General features: G+C 40.7%; 1 protein-coding gene across 6 annotated transcripts in view; it reads right to left on the bottom strand.

The window, feature by feature from the left end:
* Nucleotides 1-25,263, bottom strand: part of LOC122549096 (regulator of G-protein signaling 20-like) — a 242,919-nt gene that overhangs the window by 54,590 nt on the left and 163,066 nt on the right. For 2 of the 6 annotated variants that reach the window (XR_006311410.1, XR_006311409.1), the window contains exon 2: nt 5,470-5,756. The exons of the other annotated variants lie outside the window; for them this stretch is intronic. The gene's annotated coding sequence lies outside the window, so the exon portion shown is untranslated. The remainder of the gene's footprint in view (nt 1-5,469; nt 5,757-25,263) is intronic. 6 annotated transcript variants of the gene reach the window in all.

The raw sequence follows: 25,263 nt of genomic DNA, 5'->3' as shown, positions 1-25,263 counted from the left end.
TCTTACTGTTATTGTAATTTCAAGTGGCAAGAATTTTATAACTGGCACAACATAATTAAGAAACATGTTGCTTTTTTTTTGTAGACTATAAGAGGAGTGAGCAGAGGGTATTTACCAGAATGTTGCCTGGGTTGGAGAGTTCTATTTATGAACAGAGACAGAGCAGTGACGAAGAGTCCTCTTGACTCGAGACGTTAGCTTGCACTCTCTCCATGGATGCTGCCTGACCCGCTGTGAGCTCCAGCATTTATTGTTTTCTGACCATTACATTGATTATTACAAATTAATCCTAGTAAGATTGTGAAGAAAAACTGATCATAGGAAATCTTTAAAGTGTTATCTGTGGACAATAATTCCCAAACATATTCCAAAGGTTTCTCAGTTGCACAATGGTGCAGAGCTGCTAACCTCTCACGTTGAACTGTATGAATGTTGGAACATAGGCTCTTGTATGGAATGCTGCATTTGAGTGATTTAAGATTGCAAAATGGAAGTATTCCTGCTAAAATTATAATCATCTAATGTATGTGAATGTCATGGTATGTGCTGATTAAGATGTAATTTTTCAGAGGGCAGTTGTTGAAGGATCAAGGATTTATATTCTTGATAACTCGCAGGTTCCTATTTCATTCCCAGGGGCATATGTCTTACAAGGGTGATTCCTGACAAATAACAGCTACCCTTGCAATCATGATTGATGGCTCCATGATAAAATCCCCCTGAGGCAATGCACAGATATAAAGTGGCCCATTCTTGCAAAAGGATCATGTGGAGCAGATGATGGGGCCTCCTCAAGATGAGTTTCAGAATCTTGGACTGATCTAAAGGGGCTTTGCAGTACACCCCAGACAGAGGATGTCACATAGACTTAGCATGCTATACTCTGCATAACTGTTTGTATTGACACTAAACAGCTGGGAGTGGCTGCTCTCCTCTCTTCTTCAGCTTCTGAATGGGAGTGAAGTGGGAGATGGCATTGGGACAGGGTGACACGAGGCACACAGACACACAAGATGGCCACTGAACCATAAGTTGGCCACTTGATACACAAGATAGCTGCCAGACCACAATATGGAAACAGACAGCAGAATAAACACAGATATTGCCTGGGCCACCAGAATGCCAGCACAATGCACTCACAATCTAGTTGATTAGCTTAAGACAAGTGGGGGACAGAACACACATGAGTAGCGTATACTGCCTGCCTAGGTCCGGCCAACACCTTTGATGGAATTGCTAACTACTTAATACGAACTCAAGAGAAAGTGCTAGTGGCCAGTGCTGCAGTAATCGTTCTTTTCAGGAAGAGCGATTAGCACCCATTACTACTGTAATGGACTTCTGCTCAGCCATTGAAATTGACAATGTCAGTGCTGAAACTGACAATGACCGCGCTCAAATTAACAAAGGCAGTGCTAGAACTGACAATGATTGCAAAAAGTAAACTATCAACGATTTTGCAATGGTTACAATAAACAAACCATGTTACAGAGACAATAACCTCATCACTGTCCTACTATATCACAATTTGTGTAAAAGTATCTTGACATGTGCTCCAGGTTGAGAGAAGACTCGCAGCTGACCACTGTGCTGTTGGTGTCTTTCTCTCCCCGGAGCTCCGGTATTTCCTTGTACAATAAACTCTGTCGTTGAATCCCGACTCGAACTCTGGTCATTTCTTCACAACAATTGGCACTGCGAGCAGGGTTCTTATTATTGGTGCCCTGGTCGAAGGCCACGATCGGATAACTGGGCTAAGAATCAATTTGTACCTGCAAACAGGAAGAGTCAGACCAGGCCACGGACAATTTAAAAGGTATACCGATTGTAATGTCTAATTTGTTATAGTACGGAGTTAAACATTTAAGTGCATGTCTGTGGAGAATAAGTGTTAACTGTATTAACTGCTGTGAGAACCTGCTACTTGTGCTGAAACAGCCAGAGGACAAGGTAGTGCCTGTCTCAAAAACCCTGCCTTCAACTGATGGTTAAGAGGGGTAGCCCCACCACCCTCCACATGAAGGTTGGGATTTGAAGTGGAAATTGAGGCACCGAGGGCACTACAAGTTGCGAAGCACAAGTGGCAAAGTCAGGTAACACTGGACTCTGTAGGGGCAAACAACGCAGAGTCCAGTTAGAGTTTAAGTTAAAAGCTGGATGCTGTTTGTACTTGTAATTTCCAATGTGGTGAGGAAGAGGAGCTGATCACTCTGACCAAGAGCCAAACCTCAGTGGACTGCATATTACCAAGGTGGGGAGCATGAACACTGAGTAACCATGATTCTCTGTCAGTCAATAGTAGAACGACACAACTTGAATAGTGGTGGTGGTCGGGAGGGTAAAGGGTCCCATCAATAGAGAGCACACCCGGCTCGAGGTAGGTTTCTGGGGCTATCAGGAGGCATTGGGTGAGTAGAGGTGGCCAGGAGGGTAGAGAACTCCAACCAGTAGAGAGCACATCCTATTAAGCCAGCATTCCCAGCCAACCGGTAGGTACTGATTAGTATTGGTGGCCGAGAGGGTAGACAAGTCGCACTGGTAGAGAGTATACCTTGCTAGGAGGCTGCTACAGCCGTACGGATGGTGCTGGGACAGTATTATTGGCCAGGGTAGAGACGTCCCCACTGGTTAAGAACACTTTACTGTTGGTGGTATCCGGAGGTACACAATCTGCTAAATGGCAGATCAAAGTTTTAAGGGGGATACTGCACGTTCCCTTATTGAGAAATACACAGCAGACAGACAAGGATTGACACAGCAATTGAAGAAAAATGGCTGAGATCCATCGCAGACACTAGCACAACCAAGAGAGTGGATAGATAAACAGAAATGGAACAAAACTAAAAAATAGGGGTAATGTTAGTACATCAATTAGCAGGCCTAATTGAACAAGTGACTGCCTCCATTAGTAGGTAAAGAAAGGACCAGGAACAAGTTAAAGAGCTGGAGGATAGAATAAAAGAGTTGGAGCAGGAGTTAAGAAGGATGCACAAGAATTCAGACGTGGCTTCGCTTCCTCCTTACAATACCAGCCAGCAGGGACCAACTGCTCCCTCTGTTGGACGAACCATATAAGAGTACAACTTAGAGCGAGTTACTAGAGGAGAAACAGACTTAAAACCCAAAGCGAATTATAAACCCTTCACCCTAGGGGAGATGCAGCAGATTATGGCCTCCCTGGGCAAATTACAGCTCCAGAGTGAAAACACCAGGTTCTGGGAAGAGCTGGATAGTGTATGGGTAGGGTACCAATTATACCTGAGGGACATACACCAGCTGGTCCGGGCAGCTTGTCCAGTGGACAAGTGGAGACAGGTAGCTGGTGGACCCAATGCCACAGTGGCCCGAAACTTTAGGGGAAGATGGTGGACACATGCCATTGCCTTTACAGCTGAGATAGATGCCCAGCAGAGCCCCTTTGCCAATTTTAAAGATGAAATCCAAAGGGTGGTTGGAACTACTCCCACAAACTGAAGAACATGACCACTAACCAACTTAAAGGGAAGGCGCCTCTGAGTATGGGGAATGATTATTTAGGGTATATCAGGAATGCTCAGGGCAAGCAAAACCAGATCAGGAGGACCGGGCATCCATCCAAAGATGGACTCTCTAAAGATGGACTCTCTAGCCTCCACCAAGCCATCCTGAAAATGGGAGTAGTAACGTCCCAGGATTATGATGATCTAGTTGAATGGGCTAGCAGGGTGCAGGAGGCAGAAGCTCTTGCAATAAAGGCAAGACGTGACAAAGCATCCTACCGGAATGGAGACGAGAGTAGAATAAAACTATCCTGCCACAACTATGGCCAACAGGGACACTTTGCTAGGGAATGTACAGCCCCATGAGCAGGGGCTGTAAAATACTGCAGCTACTGAAACAGAATAGGACACATAGAAGCACTGTGCTGGGAAAAGCATGGTACACCCCCAAAAACCACCCGGAACACCACAGGGATCCAGAGGTCAGCAAATCTTGTAACTAAAGAAAATGTATCTAGATACATTTGTACCTGAAATGGCAATGTAAGTAGTGACAAGTAAACTTTTCACTATATACATTGAGTATATCTGAAACTAAAAGCTAATGTTAATTCTAATTGGAATTCTCTAAGACAGAGATACATAGGGTTTTTATTAGAAGGGAGAGAAAATAGGTTGAGAAACATATCAATCATGATTGAATGGTGGAAATTACTCGATGGGTTGAATGGCCTTATTCTGATCTTATGGTCTAAACACAGCAGTTTCCAACCCAAAGTTCTCACTCTTGAACTGAATATTAAATTCTATTATGTTATGATCTCTACTTCTGGGAGGATCTTTTAGTCTGAGTTCATTTATTAAATCTGTGCCAATTAGGTTGTAGTTTACGTAGTAATCCAGAGGTTATTACCTTTTTGGTGCTGTTTTTTTTTAATTTAGCTCCAAGTATCTCATTTTCCCTTAGCAGAACCTTTGTTCTACCTATTTTGTTGATACCTACATGGATCACAACAACTGGATTCTTACCTTCTCATTCCAGGCTCCTTTGCAGCCCAGATGAGGTATCCTAAACCAGGCACCATTCAGGGAACATAGCCTTCTGGACTCTTGATCCTGGCTACACAGAAAAGTGATTATTTCTGTGATTTTATTAGCCCTGATTACAACTACATTTCTCTTTTTTTACATTCTCCTGAATAGCTCCTTGTACCATGCTATGATCAGTTTCTTCATTATCCCTATAGATCCCCTCATCCAAACAGAGAGCAAGAATCTCAAATCTGTTAGGTAAATTCAAGGACTGAGACTGTGGCAGCACTAACTCCCAGATTCTTCTACTGTCCCTCTCATAGTCACACTCTCCTCAGCCTGGCCACTGACCAAATTTGCAGTAGTTATTCTGGTGTCTCGAGCTGGTATGGAAAGAGCCTGACTAGTAGTGGAGCCTGTCAGCCTTGAAGGTTTGGATGGATGGCCCTGGGGATGTTTGTGACTGGCGGTCCCAGATCTACTGAGAGGGTCATTCCCAGATCCAGGCATACTTTTCTTGGCTTGAACTTCAACACGGTGGGGGGAGCACCGGGAGGGTGTAACATGGGAAGGGTGGGGTGGGGAGCGGGTGGCGCTGGGCACCTATGAAGCATCCTGGGAGATGAGTGGTATGTGGTTTCTTCTCTGAATGGGTGCCTGTCAACACTGCCCTGTCTTATTGAGAGGAATGGAACTCGGAGTGAGGTCCCTTGACCTGTGGTCACCTTACTGTTGGTGTGAATACCAATGGCTAAACTAATGGAGAGTATGTCGGCGAGCAATTCTGGCAGCTGGAATCTGAAGGGCTCTGCTAGACTTGGCTTCCATGGCAGCCATGGATGAAGTTCAAACTGTTTATGGTGATAGCCAGGTGCATGCTGATAACAGCACCGGAACATTGGTGGACTGCTCCAATATCCAATTAAGTTTGCCAAATATCTCTGACAAAACTACTTACATCTCCTGTGTTTTGTGTGCATTTGCAGTTATTAATGGCTTACAAAATGGGCTGAACAAGTGCCTGGTCTCTGGAAATCCTCCGAGTGAGGGCATTTCTTCCTTTGCCAGCTTTGTAGATATACCAATGATGTGCTTTCTATATACTTTCACCAAGTTGAAAATAGTTGAGCTGGTGGACGGTGTAGGAGATAGCCATACTTGTTTCTCCCTCAAAGGTGCAGAAGGAGCTGATGTCCAGAAGGGCTAGTCTCTTGCAGGCACAGATTGGGTGTCTGCCTCTCATGCCTGCATAAAATGAGAAAGGGAATGAGACGCACAATGAGGGTAGAAGCTTTAACAGGTTGAGAATACGTTCACATTGGTGATATTGGGAGCCAGCACAATGAAGCTTCCTTGGTTGTGCAAGTTTCAATATCATCACACAAGCAGTTATGCTCTTTTGCCATGAGTGAAAGTGTTTTCTCCTCATTTGGGTGAGGAGACAAATAACTGCCATCCTATCTCCCTTATGGGTCTTTCAGACCTAATGACAGCTGTTTTCTCCTGCAGTGAGAAAATGGCAAGATTGAGCAAGATGGAGGTGGTTTGAGATGTTAATGATATCACAAGGAACTGAGTAACAAGTACGAAAGTTGGGAAGGTTTTAGTATTATATGGGGATAGTTTGGGTAAAAATCATGAAGGGAAGAAGTGTGCACTAACTAATGAAAGTGTTAGACTGTGGAATCTTGGTGACAGGTGGATGCAGTGGTGGAGTTGGAATGAAAATGAGGTTACAGAGAGAAAACGTGTCTATTACCCTTGTTGAGTGCAGAAGGTCATTCACCTTCTTGTGACATTGCCTCCACAGTTACTGCACTGGCCCAGCATAGTTACATCAGACCAGGCAGGCAATGCCTGGTCCCATCGTCTTCTTAGTTCTGGGGAAAGTGGACATCTATTCTGTAAGTCCCTGTGCATGGAATGGAGTACTAACTTCTCTCAGCCATGTTCTTTGGAATTTGCAGTAATGGACTGTTGAAGGCAAATCTCTGCACCGGTAGGATTTAAACATAGTGCTTACAGTATGAATGTTGAAACATCTGAGCATCTGCAAGCTCTTCTGCCTCTGATGAGCACAAGATTATGAGAGCAGCATTGTGGAGATGGGATGCATTCTAAATAAAGGCAGCAGTGGAGAATTGTTTGATAAAAATTGCCAGGCCTCACGGAGGGAAGCTCTGCATGAAACTCCCTGAAATTGACACCACCAAAATATAGGAAGATTCAGCCTTTTTAAAATAAATACTGCTGTGAGGAGGGGTGATTTCTTTATTTCTCCCCTATTTCTTTAAGGTCTTCTTGGTCAGATGCAATAAATATTTATATTTCTTATTTCGCATACAACCATCATTCTTCAATTAACTTTGGTTAACCAGTTGCAAAATAAAGAACATGGTTCTTGTGGTGCAATGGTTAATGTTCTGCTTTCTTTCAGAGGGCACGTTATTCCAACTTCCTTTGAATGTGGATTCTGATTTCTTAAAGACCATAACAACATTGTAGAAGAATCATACAGTACAGAGGAGGCCCAAAAATACACTACTACTTATACTTGTCCCACTTTCCCACACTAGCCTCTCAGAGAGCATTCCAGCCCCCAACACCCTCTAGATGAAAAAGGTTAATTATCCAAATCACCTCTAAACCCCCTGCTTTTTATATTGAAATTATGCCCTTATTGTTATTGACCCTTCAAACAAGGGGAATAACTGCTTTCTATTCACTCTGTCCATACCCCTTATAATCTCCTACATCTCTATCAGATCCTCCCTCAATCTCCTTTGCTACAAAGAAAACCATCTGAGCTTATCCAGCTTCTTTTCATGGTAAAAATGCTCCAGCCCAAGCAACAGGTGGAGAGGTGATGGTGTTGCTAGATTATTAAACCAGTGAACCAAGTAATGTTTCAGGGGACCCAGGCTCAAATCCCACCATGGTAGATGTGGAATTTTAATTTAACAAATATCTGAAATTTGGAGTCTACTGATGATCATGAAGCCATTGTTGATTGTCAAGAAAATCCCATCTGGTTCACTAATGTCCTTTAGTGAAAGAAAATGCCATCCTCACCTGGTCTGACCTACACGTGACTCCACACCCACAGCAATATGGTTGACAATTAACTGCCCTCTGGGTGATAAGAATGGGTAATAAATGCTAGCCTGGACAGTGATGTTCACATTCTATGAATGAATACGAAAAATATCCTGGTGTGCCTTCTTTGTATCTCATCCATTGGTGATCACATTTTTCCTGTAGTGGAGTGACCAAGAACTGTACAATACTACAGCTGTGGCACTTGCAACTGTGGCTTAAACAAAATCCTCTACAACTCTAACATGACATTCCTGATCTTATATGTTATGCTTTACTAATAGAGGCAAGTGTCCCCTAAGCTTTCTTAACCACCCTGTTAATGCCTTCAGGGATCAATGGCAAGTAACCCAAGATCCCTCTGTATCTCAGCTTCCCAGTGTCCTGCGATTCATTGAGTACTCTTATCTTGCTTCTTCTTCCAAAGCGCATCATCTCACACTTATCAGGATTAAATTCCATCTGCTACTAATCTTCCCATCTGACCAATCCATTTATATCCTCCAGTAGACTAAAACTTACCTCCTCACTGTCAACCCACCTAACTATTCTTTGTGTCACCCACCAACTTACTTATCATTCATACCACATCTAATCTAATCATTTATAAATATCACAAACAATAAGGGATCCAGCACTGATCCATATGGTACACCACTGCACACTGGGCCCAGTCACACAAATAGCCTTCCAACACCACCGTATAAAGTAGAGCCAGAAGGACAGTTTAGTTCACACTAACTCAGACAGTAGGGATACTTCACAAAACAGACACAGTTACAAATATACATGAGAGATAGAATCAGAATGAGTAAACAGATTTATTTATTTGGGAACAACTTAAGTACAAAACAAGCCAAGTACAGCAGTTTAACAATATCCGTGCTTTTATGATCGAAACAAAAAGTTCAAATCTTGGAGTTTACGGTCTGGATTTTGTTTGTGGTCATGCTTGTTTGGCAAACTAGACAGCTTCCTCTCTTTGAAAATCTCTTCAATAGTGTTCTGAGGAAGATTTGCTGAAACATTTTACTTGCAGAGATCCTAAATACAGGTGGTTGGCTGCTTTTCACAGGGTTTCTCTGGTTGCTTTTTGGGCTGCCTTTTTTACAGCCTAAAGTTAGAGCTGTTAATATTGTCAGTAAATGTTAAATGGAATAGCACTGACTACTAATTCAAAGTGTATGGTTAAAAAGGCAGTTGGATTCAGGAACTTGGACTGGCTGACATTGACATCTGAGAATTTCCTGGAAGGTTAATGCTAAGTCTAGCCACATGATTATAGCAACCACTTTTGCTGGGCTGTTTAAACAAGTCACTAATATACATGCGTGTATTAAAAGTTGTTCTTTCCTCTTTTCAGGACAATACACACCTGGGTAATAAACTGAAATAAATGGGTGAAGTATGTCATTATCGGAATGAAGATAAAGGCAACTGTATCTTAAAGATTTTAGTGTTGTCGAGTTATGAGCGTGAAGCTTGCATAAATCTCTCAGTAAGATTTCTCAGTCAGCTGTGTTGTCTCCATGTTGTTTTTTCATCAGTACTATTTTCCAGATTGAGACAGAGGAAAGAGAAAGAGATCAGAGCTTTCAGTGTCTGCTGTTATCAGTCCGTATTTGCTGTTCAAAATAAGCTACTGAGTATGGTCTAATTCTGTTTGTATAATCCAAGTCTAACTCCACTGTCTTTTCAAACTAAACACTCTCAAAGTAATGTTTCATCTTGAATATGTGAAGTTATCATTCAAAAGATGCAAATTTCTCAACACCTCACTGAGTTTCAGTGCTTTGTAATTAAAATAGTAATTACAATTTTGCAATTTCTACTTGGTTACCGCAGTTCTGAAGAAGATTCTTGCCAGACTTGAAAAGTTAATCCTGTTTCTCTCGCCATAGATGCTGCCACACCTGCTGAATTTCTCCAGCATTAAAAATGGTTTCAGATTTCCAGAATTCACAATATTTTGCTTTAATTTGAGTTTCCCATATCATTAGTCGGGGGATCTGGATTATAATCTAGTGACACTATTACTATTCCCACCATCTTCCCCGGCTTCACTATATGAAACACTACCTGTCACGATCTCTACCAAAATGTCACACTGCCTTGCTGTAGAATTGTTTTAATGTTCCTATTGAGGGTTCACTTTAATCTTAACTTCTGGTAACAAATACTGTTAACTTGGATAAGAAAGTGATGTTTACTTGGATGGGAAAAAGTTGAGTCTTGGAATGCTGAGATAGGAACACTGGGCTGGTGGTAGTCTGTTCAAATTAATACTTAATGTTTAGTTCAAATACTGCCACATTTCCCTGTTGCCATTTCACAACTGTGCCACCTTCACCTCCCTGGTGATTCACACTTTCCCTCTCTGTACATTTGTTTTATCATTATTTTCCCATTATCCCACGTTAATTTTACTTCAAACATTTAATCATTACCTGGTTTCCTTTTGAACAATTTACAAAGTCATCTCTACTCTCACAGGAACACGTTTCATCTTCTATCCCTGTCCTCCACAAACTTTGCTTTGCTTACGCTCCTTTCACTGTTCCCTGTTGTGTTTCCCAGTTCTGACAAAGGAAGTTAAATCTAAAATGTTTCCTATAGTTACACGTAGTTACTTACTATCTTCAGTTCTGTTTTGCATATTTCCAGCACTGGCTTTTCTTGCCTTATGTTTATGTTGCTGATGTAAAGGATGCACGGCAAAAATGGGTGAAAAACGAATATTGCTGTGATTGTAAAGAGACCACAGATGATTCACAAAGCTTTAGCACAGATTAAAACAAATTCACTATTCCTTTGAGTACTGTAATTGTGTCAAAAGAGAGGTTCTTTCATTTAAGATTAATTTGCTATAAGTTGAAAGATGGCTCCTTAACAAAGTATATTGTCAAACAATATCCATCATTTCAGCAGATACCACTTTTGTGTCATGACCCCTATCAATGACCAGTACCAAACAGGAAAGATGCTAGTAAGAACAATGGGTGGCCCATCTTTTCTAACAATATTAAGAGTATTATTTAAATGGGGAAAAACATGCAGAAAGCTGCAACACAAAAGGTACTTGTGGGTACTTTTACATATAACATAACCACTTGCACCTATGTGCTAGCTTTGTATCAGGAAGGGTAATGGAATGTTAGCCCTAATTTCAATGGGATTGGGGTATAAGACAGAGAAATTGTAAATTGCTGGTCACACCATATTTTGCGTACTATGAGCAGTTTTGGTCCCCTTATTTAAGGGGACCAAAACTTTATTTCATTGGAGGTGGTTCAGAAAAGGTTCACTAGGATGATCTCCAGAATGGAGGGATTTTCTTATGAACAAAAGTTACACAGATTGTGACTCTACTCATTGAAATTTAGAAGAATGAAAGGTTATCTCATTGAAACATATAGGATTCTTAAGGGGCTTGACTGGACAAATGCTGGATGCTTCCTCTCATGGGAGAGTCCAGGACCAGACGGCCTGGTCTCAGAATAAAGGAGTATGAAATTAAGTCTGAGATGAGGAGGAATTTCTTTTCTCAGAAGATTGAGTGTCTTTGGAATTCCATGCCAAACAAACCTGTGAGGGCAGCGTATTAGTGTATATTTATGGCTGAGATAGACAGAATCTTGATCAGTATGGGAATCAAGAATTATATGGTAAGGGCAGAGAAATGTATATGAGGAATGTTGGATCAGCGATGATCCTATTCATCAGGCTTAATGGGAAAAACAGCATACTTCTGTTCTATTTTAAATATCTTATGGTCTAATATCATACTTTTCCTACTTTAAATCCTGCACAAGCAGAGAGCAGCTGAAGATTGTCTCACTATTGGGGCAATCAGCACTAACTGATGGATGACAACACTTGGGAAAGAAAATATTTTTTCTACTAGCATTTCATGGTTTCTACTTACAGCAAAAAGCACACTTCAGTGTTGCGTTGTCTGCATTAGAGTGTAACTGGAGTTTGGTGAAACGGAGTCTCAAGGGATAAGTTTTCAGGAATAATTTATTTCATTAGTTATTTTCAATCTAAAAATAAGTCTGTTCTTGAATGTAGCAATTAACTAAAAGTTGCTCTTTTGATCGAGTGCAGTTTATTACAGCTTTATAACAGAAATTTACAGGTACTCAACTGAAGCTAGTTAATTAGATAATCAGTTTAATTCTTTTTCAGAAGCCTTTGAATTGGGGGCCATGAAAAGAGACCTTGTTCAGTGCTGTTTGTTGCATATGAGTGTAACTGGAGTTTGATGAAACAATGAATCTGATGGAACAGGGAGGAGGTGATCTGTCCCTCCTTTTCTTTCATGGTGAATACTTCTGTTCTTTAATATCAAAGCAAGGTTTTAAGGAATTTGGAGCATAAGGAGAAAGAGCAGCTGGTTTAAAATCTGATGCCTGAGTTCGACAGATATACCAGGAGCCCACAGAATGAGAGAAAAGCTATAAGTTCATTTGTTGTGAAGTTATTGTTAATATGAATATTTATTCCAAGTTGCTTTTAGATTATATGTAAATTGGAGAAATATTTTACAAATTTAAAAAACTAAAGACCACATGAAAATTTAAAAACACAAATTAAAAATGAATTATATAATTTAGAGATGAGGGGCCAGATGATGTGTTGTACCTGCATGACGTGACATCATTGTGACTAAATATGTAGCAACAGTTGGTTGCTTGAGGAACTCTGGCTCAGAATTGAACATTGTAACACATCAGGGAGGGGGAGAATTACCGAGTTGGTGTGTTTCAGGAGGTTGTTGCACTTTAGAGGTTAAGTACTTCAAATCTGGCCACTGTTCCAGGACAGGAAGATGTGACTACAACTGAGGGAGGTAGACCAATCCTGAATTTAGCTCTGGACCTTGTCCAAAGGGTATGAGGTACTTGCTCCCTGTGTGGATGTGGAAAATATTTCTAGGGAGGATGGGCAAACTGACCACTGCACGGTGGTAAAGGAGGCCTTTCAAGCAGGGGGCAGAAAAAGGAAAGTGATGGGCTGAAGTTATGGACATCAATTACATTACTTTGTTTAATTTTTTTCTGTTAAAATTACTCTATTGTTGAGAAATTGGCAAGTATTTTATTTTTGCTACAAACCTGGTGGCTGGAATTGATTATTTAGAGCACCAGATTGATCATTAAAGTCTGGTTAGGAACCATTTTGAGGTTAGCTTTATCATAGAATCCATATGTGGAAGCAGGCTATTCAGCCCATCAAGTCAAAACTGACCATCCAAAGAGCATCTCAACTGTAACCCTGCAATTCACATGACCAATCCACCTAACCTGCACATCTTTGGACTGCGGGAAGAAATTGGAGCACCCCGAGGAAACCCACTCAGACATGGGGAGAAAATGCAAACTCCCCACAGAGAGTCGCCCGAAGGCAGAATCAAACCCAGGTCCTTGGCGCTGTGAGGCAACAGTGCTAGCCACTGAGCCACCATACTACCCTGCTGAGAGGAAACTCATGTAAACAAATCATGAGGATGGGGACGTATTGGTGGTGAAAGGGATTTAATCAAAATGAAAGGCAGTGTTCTTTCTATGAAATACTGAACTCAATATTGAGTCCTGAATGCTGAAATGTACCTAAGCAAAAATTAAGGTGATGTTCCTTCAGCATGCTTTGCGTGCTGGCACACTGCAGCAGGTATAAGATGGAAATATTAGCATGAGAGCAAGGTGAATTATCGAGATGGCAAGCAATTTTTATGGAGAAAGTGAGGACTGAGGATGCTGGAGATCAGAGTTGAAAATGTGTTGCTGGAAAAGCGCAGCAGGTCAGGCAGCATCCAAGAAGCAGGAGAATCAACATTTCGGGCATGAGCCCTTCTTCAGGCTCATTCCTGAAGAAGGGCTCATGCCCGAAACGTCGATTCTCCTGCTCCTTGGATGCTGCCTGACCTGTTACGCTTTTCCAGCAACACATTTTCAGCAAGCAATTTTTATGGACAAAGTAAAGGTGTTCCACAAGGTGGTCACCCAATTTTCATTTGGTCTCACCAGTGTAGAGGAGGTCACACTGTGAACAGCAAATGCAATTGACTAGACTGAAAGAAGTACAAGGAAATCATTGTTTTATCTAGGCCTTAGAAAGTAATGAGGGCGTAAGTAAAAGGACAAGTGTTTTAGTGCTGATAAGGGAGGGGGTGGGATCTGTTTGGTGCATCACCACATCATCTGTTGAGGTGCTGAAATGGTGGAGGATAATGAAAATGGAGACTGGGGGGGTGGAAAATGAGGACAACCCAAAAGTTTGCTATTCACTCCTAATACTTCTTCTCCACCCCCAACCCTTCCCAATATCAATACAATGTTGTTTTCATGCTGACATTTCTGTCCTAGGTCTGCTGCAGTGCTGCAGCAAAGTCCAATACAAGCTGGAGGAACAGTGCCTTATTGTCTGCTTTGGCACTTATTAGCCTTCAGCACTCATTTGAGTTCAATAAACCTACGAGCATGAACCAGAAGTAAAGCAACCCTCTGAAGAAGGATCATTGGACCTACAAAGTTAACATTGCTTTCTCTCCACAGATGTTCCATAGACACTGAGCTTCTCCAGCAGTTCCTATTTCTGTTTAACGTTGTTCTTCATTTTATTTATACCCCTTTCATGACACCACACCCCTGCTACATCATTGTCTTGTATGCACTGGGTTTGCTCTCAGCAGAGCTAACCTACTTTCTTCTGTTTAAACCTATCATAAACATACTTTGCACCGAGACCTTGTTCTGGGTCTCACAATTTGTTCCACTTGTTCCTCCTCCCCCTTTGTTCACACTATAAAAAGCATTACTTTCCAGCCCACTTCATTTTCAAAGAACACAGTCAAATAAGACTCAACATTAGCTTTGTTTCTCTTTCCACAGGTGCTGCCAGAACTGAGTTTTTCCAGTACTTTGAGTTTTAATGCAGTAAAATATTCAAATTTGTGTAGTTGAATTTAATATAATTGAACATAATATATCTACAATCAAAAGGCTAAATAGACTCTGAATTAATACTTCACTGAAAAACCATTTATAACACCATGTCTGTGGGACACATTTAATGAACAGGTCAATTTATTTTACTTTTTATAATCCATAACCTAGCTCACAGTAGTCATGCAGAAGTCAGAACAGTTAAAATCCAGAAAAATGTAAAATGTGAGAATTATGAAATGTGGGTAACACCAATTGCAAACACATTTAAATATGAGGGCCAAAATATTTCACTAAGTTATTAATGAGCTGGCCTGAAGCTTCTTTCTCTGCTCGAGAGAGAGAGAGAGAGAGAGAGAGAGAGAACCTTGCTGGGTTTGAATTCATGAGTTGCTGGACATCGGAGTGCATCTGGGAAAATTAACAAAGTGAATTTCACAACTAATCTTGGAGGAACCAGTTTGGGTGAGTTCACAACACAGAATCAGATAAGTTAATTGTTGTTTTAAGTCTGTCCAAGGGAAAGGCTGTATTAGTGAGTACAGTGGGTTCTTTCTTGATTATATGTTTTTGGAGATAAGTCTCTTGATTAAATTTAAAATATAAGCCATAGCTCTTAATTTGACCTGGTGCAATATTTTGTAGAAGAATAAGACGGTGTTATTTTCTGAGTCTGTAGATTGTGAAGGAGCAAAAATGGCCCTTGCAGTGATATGTACTTCTTGTCAGATGTGGGAGTTTAAAGAGAGTTTAAGGGTATTGCGGATTATATCTGCCATAAATTCTGTTGGATGCGAATCTTATCAGATTGAGTGAATCGGTTGGAGAGACAGATAGAAGCGATGAGGAATTTGCAACAGCAACAGTATGTGATAGATGGCAGTTATAGGAAGGGGGGGGGGGGGGAAGTTTCAGATACAGTCACATAGATGGGTTAACTCCAGGAAGGTTAAGAGAGGTTGGTACCTAGGGAAGGAGTCTTTTGTGGATAAACCCATTTCAAACAGGTATGCTGTTTTGGAAAATGCAGGGGGTGATGGATTCTCAGGGGAACGTAGCACGAACAACCAAGTTTCTGGTATTGAGACTGGCTCTAATGCAACGAGGGGTACGTTGGCTTCCAAGAGATCAATTGTGTTAGGGGATTCAGTAGTCCGAGGTACAGACAGACATTTCTGTGGCCAGCAGCAAAAAAGCAGAATGGTGTGTTGTTTCCCTGGTGCCAGGATCAAGGATGTCTCAGAGAGGGTGCAGAATGTTCTCACGGGGAAGAGGGGCCAGCAAGAAGTCATTGTCCACATTGGAACCAATGATATAGGAAAGGAAAAGGTTGAGATTCTGAAGGAGATTACAGAGAGTTAGGCAGAAATTTAAAATTTAAAAAGGAGGTCTTCAAAAGGATTACTCCCAGTGCTTGAAGCTAGTGAGGGCGGGAATTTGAGGATAGAGCAGATGAATGCATGGCTGAGGAGCTGGTGTATGGGAGAAGGATTCACATTTTTGGATCATTGGAATCTCTTTTGGGGGAGAAGTGACCTGTACAAGAAGGACGGATTGCACCTAAATTGGAAGGGAACTAATATACCGCCAGGGAAATTTGCTAGAACTAGTTGGGAGGATTTAAACTAGTAAGGTGGGGGGGTGGGATCCAGGGAGATAGTGAGGAAAGAAATCAATCGGAGGTGTAGTGTAGTGAACAGCGATGAGGGTTACCTCAGATTACAACAGGATCTGGACCAGATGGGCCAATGGGCTGAGAATTGGCAGATAGAGTTTAATTCAGATAAATGCGAAGTGCTACATTTTGGGAAAGCAAATCTTAGCAGGACTTATACACTTAATGGTAAGGTCCTAGGAAGTGTTGCTGAACAACAAGACCTTGGGGTGCAGGTTCAAAGCTCCTTAAAAGTGGAGTCGCAGATAGATAGTATAGTGAAGGAGGAGTTTGGTATGCTTTCCTTTATTGGTCAGAGTATTGAGTACAGGTGTTGGGAGGTCATGTTGCGGCTGTACAGGACATTGGTTAGGCCACTGTTGGAATATTGTGTGCAATTCTGGTGTCCTTCCTATCGGAAAGATGTTGTGAAACTTGAAAGGGTTCAGAAAAGATCTACAAGGATGTTGCCAGGGTTGGAGGATTTGAGCTACAGGGAGAGGCTGAACAGGCTGGGGCTGTTTTCCCTGGAGCGTCGGAGGCTGAGGGGTGACCTTATAGAGGTTTACAAAATTATGAGGGGCATGGATAGGATAAATAGACAAAATCTTTTCCCTGGGGTGGGGGAGTCCAGAACTAGAGGGCATAGGTTTAGGGTGAGAGGGGAAAGATATAAAAAGACCTAAGGGGCAATGTTTTCATGCAGAGGGGGTACGTGTATGGAATGAGCTGCCAGAGGATGTGGTGGAGGCTGGTACAATTGCAACATTTAAGAGGCATTTGGATGGGTATATGAATAGGAAGGGTTTGGAGGATATGGGCCGGGTGCTGGCAAGCGGGACTAGATTGGGTTGGGATAACTGGTCGGCGTGGACGGGTTGGACCGAAGGGTCTGTTTCCATGCTGTACATCTCTATGACTCTATTTACGCACTAGTATTACAGCATGATTTCAAAGTGAAGTACTGAAAATCTGATTCTGATTACAGAAATGTATAACTTCCTGTCCTGTCCATATCAATTCCAGAGCCCCATACTCTGGGTGTTATGTTAAAATTGCTCTCTAATAACAGTACATTCCAGTGTCAAGATCTCACAGAAAGTCTGTTGATAATGCTACTGCAATGAATATTTGGCACTACTCCTTCACTGAGAGGAATATCTAACCCATGCTCGCTTCACACCTTCAGAACATACCAAAAGAATGTTACTGTGGATCAATTTTGAATGATAGTCACTGTGAAAGGACTTGGAGATTTTTTTTCTTGGCAATACACTATGGCTATTTTAATATCTATTAAAATCTATTCTGAGAAGACACAATTATTTGTTAAAAGGATATTGTGCTCTTTTTCCACCTTTCTAGACATTCTGCTACAAATCCAACTTATCCATTACAAGTTAACCACAATGCTTTAAAGATATTTTCAAAAGAGTAAAACAAATATTTCCTGAGTTGTGGAACAGTTCAGATCCTACCTTGCAAACAGTTATTTCGATCTAATAGGGGTGTTTAGTCCCCTATGGTTTTATGAACATAATTAACCAAGTTTGTCCTACTATCAGCCATCAAACTTGACCAGTAAAACAAGTTTCAATGTATTGTGAATATTTTTCTCTCACTGAAAATCAGACTTTGGTGCTCTGCAGCTTTTGAGTTAGCTAAGACAAATTTGTCCTGAGTCAAAATAATGCAAAGTGAGCTTGAAAGAAAAAGCATAATGTGAGAGGCTAGTTCTTATGTGAAAATTGATCAAATAAGGCTAAGCAGCATTTTAAAAATGGGAATTTCTAATATTTGATTCAGGAAACCAATGATAACAGATGGGGAAGAAAGACAACGCTTAGTAAAATGAAAGTTCAAAATGGGTTTACATCAAACATGCCTCACAGCACAATAATATCCTGCAGTGTGTGTCTGCGAATTGGCAATGTTCTTGCAATATTAGAATACATACATTGAAGAGGAGATCTATGCAAATTGACAAGCAAGTCAAAATATTTATGTTTCTATTTCCATATTTAATCTATTATGAAAGACAAGGAAAACAAATCATCCTGTGGATATTTTGAAGACATCTACTCTTTAATGCACAGGACAAGTAAGGAGTTTTGATTACATCTGTATTTCAATTTGTATTTGTATTCCATGTACTTTAAACCTCTTGTATTTAACTTTTTCAATTTTTCAAACTTGTTTAATAATTTTCAAAATTCTATTTCCTAGCAAGGAATGATGATATGACAATTCCCCCTCATTTGCAGGTAAAATGTTTATTTTCTTTTTGGATTACAATAAAAAAGTGCAAATGTTCATCAATAACAAAATAAATTTACTTCTATATTATATTTTAAAACACATTCAGTTATTTTATTGTTCTGCATTCTTAGTGAAATAGCTGACCTAGAAACTCATAAATGCATATTACAGGATTGTGATAGCATTTTAAAAAATCCCATTATTAATGCATCAGTGAAAATGGGTAAAATTAAAGTTAAAATATCAAACACTCCAATGTAATAAATGCTCATCAATGAATATTCATTCTTACCACTTTTGGGAGAGATGGTGTGATGTCAGACTATAACAAATCCCACACAGCTTGTCTCAATAGCTGACCGTGACAGCTCCTGTCAATTGTAGAGGTAAATCTGGTTCATGCAAAATCAAAGGGGAAGGCAGTCTTATAATGCTTACTTGGTCTGACATACATGTGACTCCAGGTTGTCAACTCTTGACTGCTCTCTAAAATGGTAGAGCAAGCCATACAGTTGAAGGAGAATTAGGAATGGGCAAAAAATGCTGCCCAAGCCAGATATGCCCATATCCCCCAAAAAAACTTAATGCGAGTCACAGACATGCACAACACAGAAACCAACCCTTTGGTCCAACTCGGCCATGTTGACCAGATGTCCTATATGAGTCTAATCCCATTTGCTAGCATTTAGCCTATATTCCTCTAAACTCTTCCTATTCATATAACCATCCAGGTGTCATTTAAGTGTTGGAATTGTTCCAGCATCCATCACCTCCTCTAGCAGCTCATTCCATACACATATCACCCTCTGTGTGAAAAGATTGTCCGTTAGGTCCTTCTTAAATCATTTCCCTCTCACCTTAAACCTGTGTCGTCCAGTTTTGGACACTCTTACCCTGGGAAAAGACCTTGACTGTTCACCCTATCTATGCCCTTCATGACAAGGTCACCCTGTAGTCTCTGATGCTCCAAAGAAAATAGACCTAACCTATCCAGCTTCTCCCTTTAGCTCAAACCCTCCAACCCTAGCAACATCTTTGCAAATCATTTCTGAACCATTTCAAGTTTTGCAACATCTTTCCTATAGCAGGAAGATCAGAACTGAATGCAGTACTACAAAAGTGGCCTAGCTAATGATCTGTACAGCCATAACATAACATCCCAACTCCTATACTCAATGCACTGACCAATAAAGGTAAGAGTAGCAAATGCCTTCTTCACTACTTTATCTACCTCCAACTCTTTGCTCAGCAACACTCTCCAGGACCTTATCATTAAGTGCTTAAATCCTGCCCTGGTTTGCTTTCCCAAAATGCAGCACCTCATATTTATCTAAATTAAACTCCATCTCCCATTCCTCAAACCACTTGTTCATCCGATCATAGTCCCAGTGCACTCAGAGGTAACATTTCTCATTGTCCACTTCACCAATTTTGGCGTCATCTGCAAACTTACTAACCATTCCTCCTATATTCACATCTAAATCATTTACATAAATGACAAAAAGCTTGGACAGAGCACCAATCCTTGTGGCATACTGCTGGTCACAGGTCTCCAGTCAGAAAAGCAACCCTCCACTGCCACCCTGTGTCTCCTCTCTTCAAGTCAGCTCTGTATCCAAATGGATAGCTCTCCCTGGATTCCATTGAATCTAACATTGCTAATTAGTCTACCATGCAAAATATTGTCAAACACTTTACTGAAGTCCATTTCAACAGTGTCCACCATTCTGCTTTCATCAAATTGCTTTGTTACTTCTTCAAAAAACTCAATCAAGGTCGTGAGACTCAATTTCCCTCACACAAAACCCTGTTGACTATCCCTAATCAGTCCTTACCTTCCCAAATATATATAAATCCTGTTCCTCAGAATTCCCTCCAACAACTTACCTTTCACTGACATCAGGATCACTGGTCTATAATTTATAGTTCCTGGCTTTTCCTTACCACATTTCTTAAATAATAGCACCACTTTAGTCAACCTCCAGTCTTCTGGCACCTCAACCATGGCTATCAATGATACAAATATCTCTAGCAAAGGGCCCAGCAACCTCTTCTCTAGCTCCCCAGAGTTCCACGATACACCTGATCAGGTTCTGAAGGACTTATCCAACTTTATGCATTTTAAGACATCCTCTGTAATTTGTACACTTCTAAAGATTTCACTATTTATTTCCCCAAGTTCTCCAACTTCTATATCCTTCTCCAAATAAACACTGATGCAAAATACTGATTTATTATCTCACCCATCTCCTGCAGTTTCACACACAGGTAGCTTTGCTGACCTTTCACGGACCCTATTCTCTCACTATTTACTCTTTTGTCCTTCATTTATTTGTAGAATCTCTTTGAAATCTCTCTGCCACAGCAATGTCATGTCCCCCTTTTTGCTGTCCTGATTTCCCACTTAAGTATATGCTTACTGCCCTTATACTCTTCAAGGGATTAACTTGATCGCTACTGTCTACATTTGACATATGCTTCCCTTTTTGTCTTGATCAGAGCCTCAGTTTCTCCAGTTATCCAACATTCCCCACACTTACCAGCTTTGCCCTTCATATTAATAGGAACACATTGTTCCTGGACTCTTGTTACCTCATTTTTGAAGGCTTTGCACCCTCCAGCCATCCCTTTACCTGCGCATATCTGCCCTCAATCAATTTTTGAAACTTCTTCCCTAATAACGTCAAAATTCACCTTCCTCCAATTTAGAACTTGAACTTTTGGATCAGATCTATACTTTTCCATAACTATTTTAAAACTAATAGAATTATGATCACTGGCTCCAGTGTGCTACCCCAATCGCACCTCAGCCATGCCTTATTTCTCAAGAGAAGGTCAAATTTTGCTCCTTCTCTCATCAGTACATCCACACACTGAATACATCCATTTTCTTGTAGACACTTAAATTCCACTCAATCCAAACCCTTAACACTACCGCAGTCCCAGTCTGGACAGTTAAAATCCCCTACCATTACAACTCTATTATTCTTACAAATAACTGAGATCGTCTTATAAATTTCTTCTCAATTTCTCAATGACTACTGAGGGATCTGTAGTACAACCCCAATAAGGTTATCATCCCTCTCTTATTTCTCAGTTCCACCCAAATAACTTGCCTGGATGTACTTTCTTCCTGGAATATCCTCCCGAAGCACAACTGTAATGTTATTACTAACCAAAAATGCCTCTTCTTCTCCTCACACAGCCCCCTTTCTATCCCTCCAATAGCGTCTAGACCCTAGAATATTAAGGTGCAAGTCCTGTCCATCCCTAAGCCACAATTCTGTAATAGCTATGACATGCCAGGTTCGCAACCATGCCCAGAGTTCATCTGCCTCAGCTGTCATGCCTCTCTTATTCAAATAAATTTAATTTATCAGTCCTGCACATTCTCTGCCTTGCTCCTGCCTACCTTGACTGTTTGACTTGCTCCTTTTCTCAACTGCACCAGCCTCAGTCATCTCCTTTCTCACTATCTCTCTGGGTTTGTCTCCCGACCTTCCCTTACTTGTTTAAATATTGAGTACCTCCAGTATATTAGTCCCCTTCCAATTCAGGTACAGCCTATCCTAGGGTAGAAGTAATCTCTAAGAAGAAGAGATTCCACTGATTCAAAAAAATGTGTATGCATTTCCACTGCCCCAGCTCTTTAGCACACATTCATCTGTTCTATCCTCCTATTACTACTCTCACTAGCATATGGCACCGGGAGTAATCCAAATTTTACTACCCAAGAGGATCTACTTTTGCTTTTGGATCTAAGTGAAAAGATTCATATATTTCATAGTTGGTTTATGTCTGCCATGACTGCAAAAAAATGACAGTTAATGAAGATGCATTCCTTCATTTATTTTGCCTAAAGAACTGGCATAAGAAATAGACCCAATCCACTCTCCAATGACCTCTCCTCATAAGGTATAATTACTATTCATAGTTCTAATCAGAAAATGAAAATAGCTCAAAAACTGTATCTAGTAGATAGCTCATTGGTGTTTTTGGATAAAATATTTCATGAAATCTTAACGACAGACAATGCCTCATACGCAGGATATCCAATGCCTTAGATATTTAAGTATTAAGGCAAATTTGGATAATATGATTCCCTTTGTCAGATGCCTTTGTTACATGTTAAGGCTTTAAGTGTATTTTGCCCTGTTTTTTGTTTTAGAGATGTATTAGGGCAGAAATGCTGAACTGTCAATTTAATTCCAAAAAAAAACACATTTAAGGGCTTGGATTTTATTTTAAGTTTAGAACAATAGAAGCAGCCTGAATGGGTGGGTTTGGTTTTAGTTTATCAGTAGCATTTGCTGGGGTCCTGAAACTGTGCTTGGAAGCTACAGTACACTTCCCCCTGCTACTCTGTGTTTTCCCGTGATGTTTCTTCCTCATGGACTGGAGAACTGCCTATGAGATAACCTATTTTACTGAATTTGCATTTGCCAAGGGTGTTTTTATGGGATGTTACTGCATTGGAACGGTTACTGTTTAGGCTTTAAACAATCAATTATTCTGTTAATTTTTCCCATCAAGTTAATTATTCCAATTTCTTCTTTCTTTTGTTGTATTTTAACTATAGTGTATGAATAAAGTGAGTTTTGCTTCCAATCTGGAAGTTTGACATATTGAATGCAATGCCTGGCACTTGCCTTTAAGATAAGAAAATGTGGGTGTCTAAACTATCTTCTTAATATATTTTGAGGGAGTTTCATCTGGTCCATAACACATTACATTACAGAATCAGTAGAATTTCTCAATAAATTGTACTAATAAAATATTATTCAAAATAGACTTTTGAGAATCTGACTAAATATGCTTTGAAGGTTAGAAGGCTTAGTTTAGACAAACAGATAATAAAATAATTTACCAAATACAATGGTTCCTACTGCTGCTGAAATGACAGAATTGCCATCTGTGGACTGCAATTGGAATGGCATAATGCAGAATGGTATTGTTAATAGATTCCTTGCATAATTTGGAAAGACATTTCTTAGAATCAATCTTGTTGAACATTTTGAGTGATTAGTCTCCTCATTTGAGGTCAAATGGATTAGACAGAGTAAATAATGGTGCAAACTCTAGATGATCTGTTGGAAAATATAGAATAATGGATGAACTAATTTCTTTTCTATACTCACATATATTTTTACAAACTTTATTTTGTTCTATAGCAAGAAGAATTTTAGTGATAGGGCGCATTAGATAATGGGCTTTGCATACACGATTCAATCAATTTATGGATTGCATACAGATCAATTTGTCCCTTTTGGAATTTCACTATTGACAAATCAACTGCAGAATACTGACTTTATCAGGGAGAATTTCTGAATGCCAGTTAAAGCTTGATATTTACATAGGTGATAATGGCGAGGCAAACAATGTTTACTCTTGCATCAACCTGACATCCATCCTGGCACCATTGCATCAATTCCTAAAAAAGGGTCAACCATGGAAACGGTCTCACAGCCAGACCCTACATTTCAAATGAAGTAAAGAAACAACTAAAATCCTCTAATGTATTGGTACACTATGACCCCAAGAAAGAGATATTTACGTGCATTAGCTCATAGGTGGTCCACTGGAGAGGAATGCCTAATACCTTATGCATCAAGAACTTTGGCTAATGCAAAGCGCAAATACACCCTATCTTCACTTATCCCCACTTCACCACACTGTCCCTGCCACCCCCTATATCTGCAGCTCCCCCTACACCCACCACCAGTCCTGAAGATGGGTTACACCCGAAACATTGACTTCTCCACCTTCCGATGATGCCTGGCTTGCTGTGTTCTTCCAGTCTCCTGCCACTCCTCCAAAGTGTTAACAAGGACAGAAATTACCACCAACAGCTCCCTCACATCTGTGGGAATGGCTGGGTAAACTTTGTATTGGTTGCATGTTGTCTATGCAAGTTCTTTCTTTTAATCTTTTTAGTCACTGTAGTCAATGTAACTGAAGATGCATAGAGTCCATTCATTAAACACTGGAGCAACAACAGAAAAATTGTGCACATCTGTTGCAACAGATCGAGTCCGGGGGAACTGGTCACGGATAACGGGTCATTTCTTTTAGCCACAGAGTCACAGAGATGTACAGCATGGAAACAGACCCTTCGGTCCAACCTGTCCATGCCGATCAGATAACCCAACCCAATCTAGTCCTGCTTGCCAGCACCCGGCCCATATCCCTCCAAACCCTTCCTATTCATATGCCTCTTAAATGTTGCAATTGTACTAGCCTCCACCACATCCTCTGGCAGCTCATTCCATACACGTACCACTCTCTGCGTGAAAAGATTGCCCCTTAGTTCTCTTTTATATCTTTCCCCTCTCACCCTAAACCTATGCCCTCTAGTTATGGACTCCCTGATCCCAGGGAAAAGACTTTGTCTATTTATCCTATCCATGCCCCTCATAATTTTGTAAACCTCTATAAGGTTCAAAGTTTGGTGAGGATGTCACCTAGACAGGGGACGAAATGTCTGCAACACAAATTCCCAGCTCGGCGAACAGAACCACAACACCTCTATAAGGTCACCCCTCAGCCTCTGACTCTCCAAGGAAAACAGCCCCAGCGTGTTCAGCCTCTCCCTATAGCTCAAATCCTCCAACCCTGGCAACATCCTTGTAAATCTTTTCTGAACATTTTCATGTTTCACAACATCTTTCCGATAGGAAGGAGACCAAAATTGCACGCAATGTTCCAACAGTGGCCTAACCAATGTCCTGTACAGCCGCAACATGACCTCCCAACACCTGTACTCAATACTCTGACCAATAAAGGAAAGCATACCAAA

Source organism: Chiloscyllium plagiosum, chromosome 4 (assembly GCF_004010195.1).
Source record: "Chiloscyllium plagiosum isolate BGI_BamShark_2017 chromosome 4, ASM401019v2, whole genome shotgun sequence".
Classification (NCBI taxonomy): Eukaryota; Metazoa; Chordata; class Chondrichthyes; order Orectolobiformes; family Hemiscylliidae; genus Chiloscyllium; species Chiloscyllium plagiosum.
Note: the sequence above shows the minus strand (reverse complement) of the source record. Positions and strands in the feature narration are given on the sequence as shown.